The sequence below is a fragment of the Felis catus genome, chromosome C1 (genome assembly GCF_018350175.1).
Source record: "Felis catus isolate Fca126 chromosome C1, F.catus_Fca126_mat1.0, whole genome shotgun sequence".
Classification (NCBI taxonomy): Eukaryota; Metazoa; Chordata; class Mammalia; order Carnivora; family Felidae; genus Felis; species Felis catus.
This window is the reverse complement of record NC_058375.1, coordinates 215,070,199-215,078,498: the sequence shown is the minus strand read 5'-3', so window position 1 is coordinate 215,078,498 and position 8,300 is coordinate 215,070,199. Positions and strand designations below refer to the sequence as shown.

Sequence of the window (8,300 nt, the reverse complement as noted above, 5' to 3'; positions counted from 1 at the left end):
TTTGCTGTTTTTTCCCATGTCTCTCCACCTGATGCCAAGACTCCTTCGCTGGCACAACTTCAAGCCAACAGATGATCCTTTTGGCTCAAGAGAACACTCATATTATCAAGTCTAGATACAGCTGCCTGAGCCTTTCCTAACTCCTGTTAAATTCTCAACTGGCCAACCTTGGCCCATAGGTAGGGACATTTCTACACCCGCTATTCAGCAGGAAGAAGCTAAAGAGGATGAGACCTTCCACCTTTGACAGCCTTAAAGATTTAAGGGTCAAGGTTGTTCAGGGGGCAGAAATGATGAGGGAAACAAAGGCAAATGAAATGTAACACAAATCAAATCTCCTTATAGCTCGCAGCCCACTGATACATGCAGAGTGTGACCTTGCTCAAAGAACTCATGGCTGCCTTACTTCCTTAATATTTTTGTTTTTTTAGAGACTAAAAGTAACCTTATCTTAACATTAGCTAGCCCCTCAAGATCCTGAAAACCTTGCTTTCAAATTCCTTAGAGACTTATGCTATCCCCAGCCCCCACTTTATACAACAAGTCCTGGGATCAAATACATGGATATCTTAATTGGGTACTCGATTCACCCCTAAATGTCTCCACTGATAACCTAAAAACTAGGTTACAAAAACAATTACGAGAGCTTCAACGGGAAAACCAACAAGCAGTGATTGATGCTGTCAATGACTTTTCTCATTGGATCAACCCCAAAAACTGGTTCTCTGCGTTCAATCTTCATTCTTGGTTTCCTACTATTATAGTATTAGTCATGATTTTGTTTCCCAATGCAGTCTTCAAAATGATGACGTCTCTCTGCTTCACATCACCTAAGGTGTTCTTTGTCGATACCCAGATGCTTGCCCCTTCCTCTGCAACCCCTGTTCCTACAACCAAAAGACAAAAGCGGGGAGACGTGGAGTTATTGCTAGAGACTGTATTGTGAGCCCTGGAGGGTGAATGGGGCAGTAGCTGAAACGTCAGCGATGTTCTGGGCTCAAGGCTGTCGAACGCAATAGCGTTATGAGATACAGAGCCCTATGATCCCACAGAGGGCATTAGATCCAAAACCCGCTGTAACTTCCTGACACTCCTCGGAGCTGCACGTGCTCCCTGCACGCTTTCACTAAGATCATTTGTCTTCTCTTTCCATACTTTGATACTCTCTAATACTTATATCTGATAAAATAGAAAATAAAAGCTACATGCAGCCTACTGTTGCTGCTGCTGCTGTCTCCGGAGGCAGCCCTGCATGTCTGCTCAGTCTAGTGTCCGAGAACTTTTTCTTCAGTGCACGGCCACAGCATGTGAATATCCACAGCCACTTTATTTGCAGTGTGAAGAGCTGGAAACAGCACAAAGGCCTATCAACAGGTGACTGGATAAACAAATTGTGGTATGTCCATAAATGAACTGCTTCTCGACAGTAAAAAGGAATGACTTCCTGATACATGAAAGAACAACTACTCTTTTATCCTAGTATTTCAACCCACTGTCTTGTCCTCTCCACTTTGGTGACCACTGGCCCGCTCTGTATAAAGTGGGCATAAATGGGGGCGCCTAAGGGGCTCAGTCATTTAAGTGCCCAGCTCTTGACTTCAGCTCACGGTTCGTGAGTTCAAGACCCATGTCACGGTCTGTGCTGACAGCATGGAGCTTGCTTGGGATTCTCTCTCTCCCTCTGTCTCTGCCCCTCCCCTGCTGGCTCTCTCTCTCTCGAAATAAATAAACTTTTAAAAAATAAAAAAAAAAGTTTGCACAAATGTTTTCCACGAGGTCAACAGGTGGTCGAAGACAGTGGCTTTCAAAGAATTTGGGTGAGGATTCACAGAGATAATTTATATATAACATTCAAACAGTACACAGATATGGATCTCCTCATGACTCTGTTTTTTTTTTTTCCATCTACTCCCATCCTATGCTATTTCTTTTCTTTTCTTTTACCTCTGTCTCCTTTTAAATGCTGATTACAATCCCCTCTGGATAAATTTTATAGCCCACTAATAAGACATGACTTTCAGTTGGAAAGAACCTTTTTAAAAATTTTTTTTAATGTTTTATTTTACTTTTTGAGAGACAGGGAGAGACAGAGCAGAGCACAGGAGGGGCGGAGAGAGAGGGAGACACAGAATACAAAGGAGAGCCCAGGCTCTGAGCTGTCATCACAGAGCCTGATGTGGAGCTCAAACCCACGACCCGTGAGATTGTGACCCGAGCTGAAGTTGGACACTTAATCAACTAAACCACCCAGATGCCCCATTCTTTGAAAAGATTCTTATTTATGGCACTGCATAACAAATACATTGTATAGTAAATGACATGGTGTAGATAAGGAAACTCATATGTTAAATAAAACTGTAAGTTTTTCAGGTCAGGGTCTTTTACCTGATGCCAACCATTTGGGGCAAAAATTCCAGAGTATTTGTAAAAGTAACTATGAACCTTGACAGAGCTGGCCTTAAGCGATTACTGCTTATATCTATTACTATATCTGTGGGATCGCCGTGCAGTTTCTGGCCGGGGTGGACCTCTAGGTGTGGTGTCATTCCACTGTACGCAGGATGCCCTGTTGGAGAATGTCTGTGGGCAGCACCCAAGAGGAAGAAAAACTTCCACCCAAGCGCAGAATCAGGAATCTTGGGGGTTGGACCATAAATCGACTAACCTGGTGTTCCCCAATCCATGAACCAAAAATTCTCCATCCTCTCACACCCAGGTCCCTGCCTGTTCCCTCCCTAATAACAGCACTTAAGGCTCAGATCTAGTTCCTGATCAGTAGGATCTATGGAAAAGGCCTAGGTACAAACGTCTATCCCAGCGCTGTCCCCTAGAAATACAACATGAGTTATATACGTGGTTTTACATTTTTTAGTAGTCACATTAAGAAAACAAAAGGAACAGGTAAAATTAATTTTAATCATATATTTTACTTAACCCAGTATATGCAATATATGATCATTTCAACATGAAATCAAATAGGAATGAGATGTTTTATATTCCTTTTTTCATACCAAGTCTTTTAAACCCATGCTGAATGGGGAGCTTCCTTGGGATTCTCTCTCTCCCTCTTTCTCTAATCCCCCTACTCTCTCTCTCCCTCTCTCTGTCTCTGTCTCAAAATAGATAAATAAACTTAAAAAAAATTAAAGTATTAACTTTTAAAACATCCTTTGCCACTATTTAAAGTTCTAGTGAAGAAAAGATTTTAGATGATTACTTGAAAACAAGTATGTAGCTTTGTAGCTCTGCCCATTGCCTGGACCTCCGGCCGACACGTCAGCTGTTCAACCCACCCTGCAGACAACCTGTTCCATCTGTAGACATCCCAGACTTTGGGGAAGCTCTTTCTTATGAAAACAACTCAAAAACTGCTCCCTGGTCCTGATTTATATATTCTGGCAGTACAGATTAGACTCTAATGGCATTCAGATCCTACTTCACTAGCTTCTAAAATTTAGTCCATCCAACTCTCGATTTCCCTACATGACCTCTTCCTTCTCTTCCCAAGTTTCCAGGCTCAGTAATGGTATTTCCATCTACCAGGTACTTCAGGTCACAAAGTGTACAAGCCCCACCGTTCGCCCCATATCAGACAGGGCTCAATCAGAGAAGTGAAGCCACCAAAGATACATATGGTCAAGGATTTGTTACAGGGAATTGATTTTATACTAAGTGGGAGCTGGTTGGACGATTTCTATACACAGTCCTCATGTCTGATGCTGGAGCTTAAGGACATGAGGGTGGGTCTTCAGAAAGGGTGGATGGGCGTGAAGTGGGGGAAAGCAAAGACAAGCTGGGACACACAAAACTGGGCTGAAACCCAGAAGAAGGGCCTAGAAACCTGCAGTGTGCTCAGTGCCTCCAACCTTGATGACCGGCGGTCCTGCAGGAGAAGCTCGCGCTCTTCCTCACAGAGCTAAACACACCTGTTCAGGCGTAGGAGGAGCCAGGGAAGGAGCTCACAGATAGGCAACCACTTGCGGGAGCCACAAAATCACCTGTCCTGAACATCCACACATAAGAAGACAATAATGGCTTCTGTCTCCCTTCCACCCTGTAATTTCAGGCAAAAACATCGGGGACACATCCTAATCAGGAACATCCAAGGGAGGGAATTCCAAGAAATGAAATCCAGCCTGACCCGCCTGACTCATTACAAAGCCACCACACAACCCATCGCCGCGTCCTGTCCTACCTCCAAAATAGATCTCCGATCTGCCCTCTCTCGACCTCCACCTCCACCATTCTGCCACCATCACTTGCTTGGATGCCGGGAGTAGCCTCCTGACTGAAGGTCCTGCTTTCAGTCTCGCCCTGCAGACAGAAGCCAGAGGGGTCTTTTCCAACATCGATCACTAAGCTATCTCTTGCATAACACCATTGAATGCCTTCCCTTGGCCAAAAGGTGCTGCATGAGCCTGGCTCCCATCCACCTTTTTTAACCAACTCCACTTATTCCCTTCACTCAGCTTGCTTTCTGCATCCGGAACACGACAATTTCTTTCCCACCTCAGGACCTTAACATTTGCTTTTCTCTCTGCCTGGAGTCATCTTCCCTGGGCTCTTCATTTGTTAGCTCTCTTCCAAGAAGTCTACTCTGAGGACGACATCAGAAACAGCCCCCACCCTCATGCCAGCCACTCACTTTGTCACATCCCTCTATTGTCTCCCTGGAGCCACTTATCACTGTGCCAGCTCTCAAATAGCCTTTTCTCAGTTTCCTCCACTCAAAATTGAGCTCCATGAATGTAGGCACCTCAATATGTCAACCTTATTGATATTACATCTTAGATATCGAGCTAGCCCTGTGCTTGCTAGTGAATGCTTATTCAATATAGTTGATGCTTAGGAAATATTCATTGAAGAATGAGTGAAGGAATGAAGGAATGAATGGAAAAATAAAGGGCAACTCATCTCTCCTTACCACCCTACCCCACCCCCACCGTGCTCTTTCATATCACTCCGTCTCATAACACCTGTTGCTGTCTGATGTGATCATGTTTGCTAGCTTTCCCAGTACTCTCGGTGGCCCAGATAATGTCAGCTGCAGCGAGAGCTGGCCTGTCAGGTGTGTCCATCGTTGGAGGCCAGCACACCTGCAGCCATGCCCAACACCCACAACCGCCCAGAGCGCACTTGCTGAGTGAAGGCTGAACTGGAGTGTGTGGGCCTGATCTGTGCAGGGGCATGGAAACAGGAGATCGAATCTAGTGGGGGCGGGGGAGGGGAGAGCTGGCAGGACTGTGGTTTGAATGGGGTGGAGTTATAAGGACGGGTGTAGATTCAAGAATGGCTTCTGGATTTCTTGCACAGGCAGAGGGAGAGGTGATGGGATCACTCACTAACACAGAAGGGAAGTCGATGGGGGCAGGGGGAATGGGGAGATGGATTTAAACCCAAAGGTGTCCACTGGGTTTGTAATTGGAGGGTAACTGCTGCAGGGGCGACAGGGCAGATACGGCGCAATCCTTGAGTTGGAGACACTGACAAAATGATCATACGTGACTTTGCGAGATTCACGGGTTACAGGAGTGTTACATATAATCCCAAAGGCTTAGTGAAAGAAAATGTCGTGTCGTGTTTAGAGAGATGTGGAAAACTTAATGGATGAGTCAGGGTTTGAGATGGGTTTTCATTGGAAGGGAGTGAAGGGAGGATCGGAGAGGACAGATATCCCTCACAGAGAGGACAACGTGAAGCAGGCCACAGAGGCAAGAAGGCAGACAGCACATCTGGAACACTTTAAGTAGAAAACAGGTGAGTAGTGAGAAATACAGCATGAAGGGTGCTGGGGCCACAGTGGACTACGAACATCACAATGAGGAGTTTCTAGAGTAGACACTGGGGAAACGCTGAAGCTTCTCGATAGGAAGTGTGACCTCAGGGTGGATCTCCTAGTGACATGTAGGATGGGATGGATAAAATGAGATTCCACTGAAAAGGCGGTCATCCTAATGCAGGTGAGGCTCAGGGAAGGTCTGATGGGCAGGGGGGGGCATAGGAAATGAAAGAAATATTGTCCAGGCAACACAAATGGTCGGATTCATGGACAAAAGATGAAGTTTCAAATATAGCTGCAAGACTCTGATGCTGTATGAGAAGGAGGATGGTGTTAAGAAATCATTCATTTATTCAACAAATATTTATTAAAAGCCTGTGATGAGCCAGGTACCGTTGAGGTGGCTGGGATACACCTCTGCGGAACCGAGAGCCTGTGTCTTCACGGAGCTGACCTTCCGGCGTTCATTCTGGGTCAGGGAATGGAAGTTTGAGGACTATCTACTTTTAGGAAAAGAAGGACGAAGCACAGCAGACAAGCGAGAAGGAGTCAAAGGGCAGAATATCGCGGGATAGAATATCATGGAACCAGGGAGCAGAGTCATGAAGAGGAGGCTATCAAGGGGGCAAGGTGATGACTGATGATAACAGGGAACAGCCATTCCCACTGTGGTTTCCTAATCTTAACCTTTAGCTTCCTGCCGCTGGTCCTCTGCCTCTGGTTCTTCCTCTACCAACACCCCCTGAATAGTGCAGCCACACTCATCTCCCTAAAATGTTCCAAGTACAGGGGCACCTGGCTGGCTCAGTTGTACAGCACGTGACTCTTGATCTCGGGGTTGTGAGCTCAAGCCCCACGCTGTGTTTCGAGATTACTTTAAAACACTAAAATCGCAAGAAACAAGAAAAAGTTCCAAGTACAAATCCCTCAGGATTTACTTTGACACCCGCTTTGCCATTTTATCTATCACTATTGCTGTTCTCAATCTCTCAGACCTTCCTGCTGTTGTAAAAACGGTGTTCTCCCTGTCTTCCTCGTTGATTCCTGGATGGAAGCTGGATAAGAGAAAGAAGATGCCAGAAGTAGAGCCTGAACAGGCTATTGAAATAGTCCACACTGAAGGTCTCCAAGGGGACGAGAGGGAAATTTTGAGGTTTTTACGTACTCCTGGGTATGCTACTTAGACTTGGTACAGACAAAATAAACACTGAGGATGTCATAAAGGTTTACGGTTATGTGAAACATTTTTCCATGAAAGAGCGTGGCAAACTTGAAGCCCTACCGTTTCCAATGTGCAGGTAACTTGGAAATTAGCCATGCCAAAAGATTAGTTTGGATTGCGAAAAGCAGTCAATATAAGCTCTTAAAACGTGAACGCACGCGTGGCCGGCGGACCAAACTGACCCGCGCACCCCTGAACAGATGGCATCTGCAACGTAGCCCTCCCACCACGACTCCAGAACTCTGCGGGCAAAAGACTACATTGCCCATCAGGCGCCGCGCGGCGGGCCGGCGCTCTCGCGGGGCGTCCTGGGAAGCGTAGTCCGCGCGTTCCATAAATCCCTCACGCTCCGGGCCGCGAGACAGCGGCCCACGCAAGCATGGCTGCGCCCGGTTGGGGCGCGTACGTTTGTTTCGACCGTGGGGCTGGGCCGGCTCGTGGGGCTGGGCTTTAGGCAGTAAGTGAGGCTGGCGGCCGGGGTTCCCGGCGTGGGGACGTGGGGGGCGCACGGACGCTGTGGGTGGCACACCTGAGGACGGCGAGGCGAGGGGCTGCCCGGGCGGCCTCGGGACGCGGCGCCCTCCTGGCGTGGCGTCAGCGGTGCGCGGCCGCGGGGACCCCTGTCTCTTTGCGCCCCTGGGCTCCGTGGCGGCGTGCAGGGCCTGAGGGCCTGGCCTCGGGCCCCGGCGTGGGGGAGACCGGAATCCAGACCACGAATTCGAGGCCGGACGTTCAAGTTCCATTTTTTTGTGCTTTTTTTTTTTTTTTCTTTTTCTTCTGAGGAACGGGTTGAAAAGGAATATATTGCATTTCAGCGCTTCCTGTCCCTTAGCAACTGTGCTAGGCGCTTTGTATTTCTCATCTCCAAGTGACCCTCCTCCACTCTCGAGGTGAGACCTTGAGCGGGTCCTGTAGGTTCCCAGACCTAATGTTGGCATCACTGGATACGTGTTGGGGGGGGCCTTTAGGCTCGTTGGTTTTAATGGCAGTTTTTTCTCCCAGTGAACCTCCTTCCCGCCCTCTGGCTTTGGGACCATGTCCTAAACTGCCGTAGAGATGAATTTGTTCCATTTAATTCCTTCGAGTGGCATAACTTGGTACAAGGAGTGTGAGAAGCTGAGATTTCAGGAGGTGGTTGAACGTCCCCGGGCCCTCCTTATTAACTCGCAAGAGTCTAGGATTGGCTTTGCCACCCCAGCAGTAGATAAGGGTTAATGAAGGGTTTTCTTTCTTTTTTTCACTAGGGATTCCAGTATGCCTTTTTACTTTTTTTATATACATGTTTGTTTATTTAGAGAG

General features: G+C 47.2%; 1 protein-coding gene and 1 long non-coding RNA gene across 14 annotated transcripts in view; one reads left to right on the top strand and one right to left on the bottom strand.

Annotated features, from left to right (window-relative positions):
- Positions 1-647: 647 nt before the first annotated feature.
- LOC109502944 lies at positions 648-4,689 on the bottom strand. 2 transcript variants are annotated; one of them, XR_002161876.3, is made up of 3 exons: positions 4,196-4,673; positions 1,217-1,345; positions 648-887 (listed from the first exon to the last, which is right to left on the bottom strand). It is a non-coding gene; the product is annotated as an uncharacterized LOC109502944 (long non-coding RNA). The 2 variants fall into 2 exon arrangements; XR_002161874.3 differs by lacking the exon at positions 1,217-1,345 and having other exon boundaries at positions 4,196-4,689.
- Positions 4,690-7,308: 2,619 nt separating this feature from the next.
- USP40 (ubiquitin specific peptidase 40) overlaps positions 7,309-8,300 on the top strand; it is a 90,123-nt gene continuing 89,131 nt past the window's right edge. For 9 of the 12 annotated variants that reach the window (XM_045034644.1, XM_045034637.1, XM_045034643.1 and 6 more), the window contains exons 1-2: positions 7,343-7,458; positions 7,784-7,891. The gene's annotated coding sequence lies outside the window, so the exon portion shown is untranslated. Of the gene's footprint in view, positions 7,459-7,783; positions 7,892-8,300 lie in introns of all 12 variants that reach the window. The other 3 variants (XM_023259824.2, XM_045034636.1, XM_045034635.1) reach the window with 3 other exon arrangements.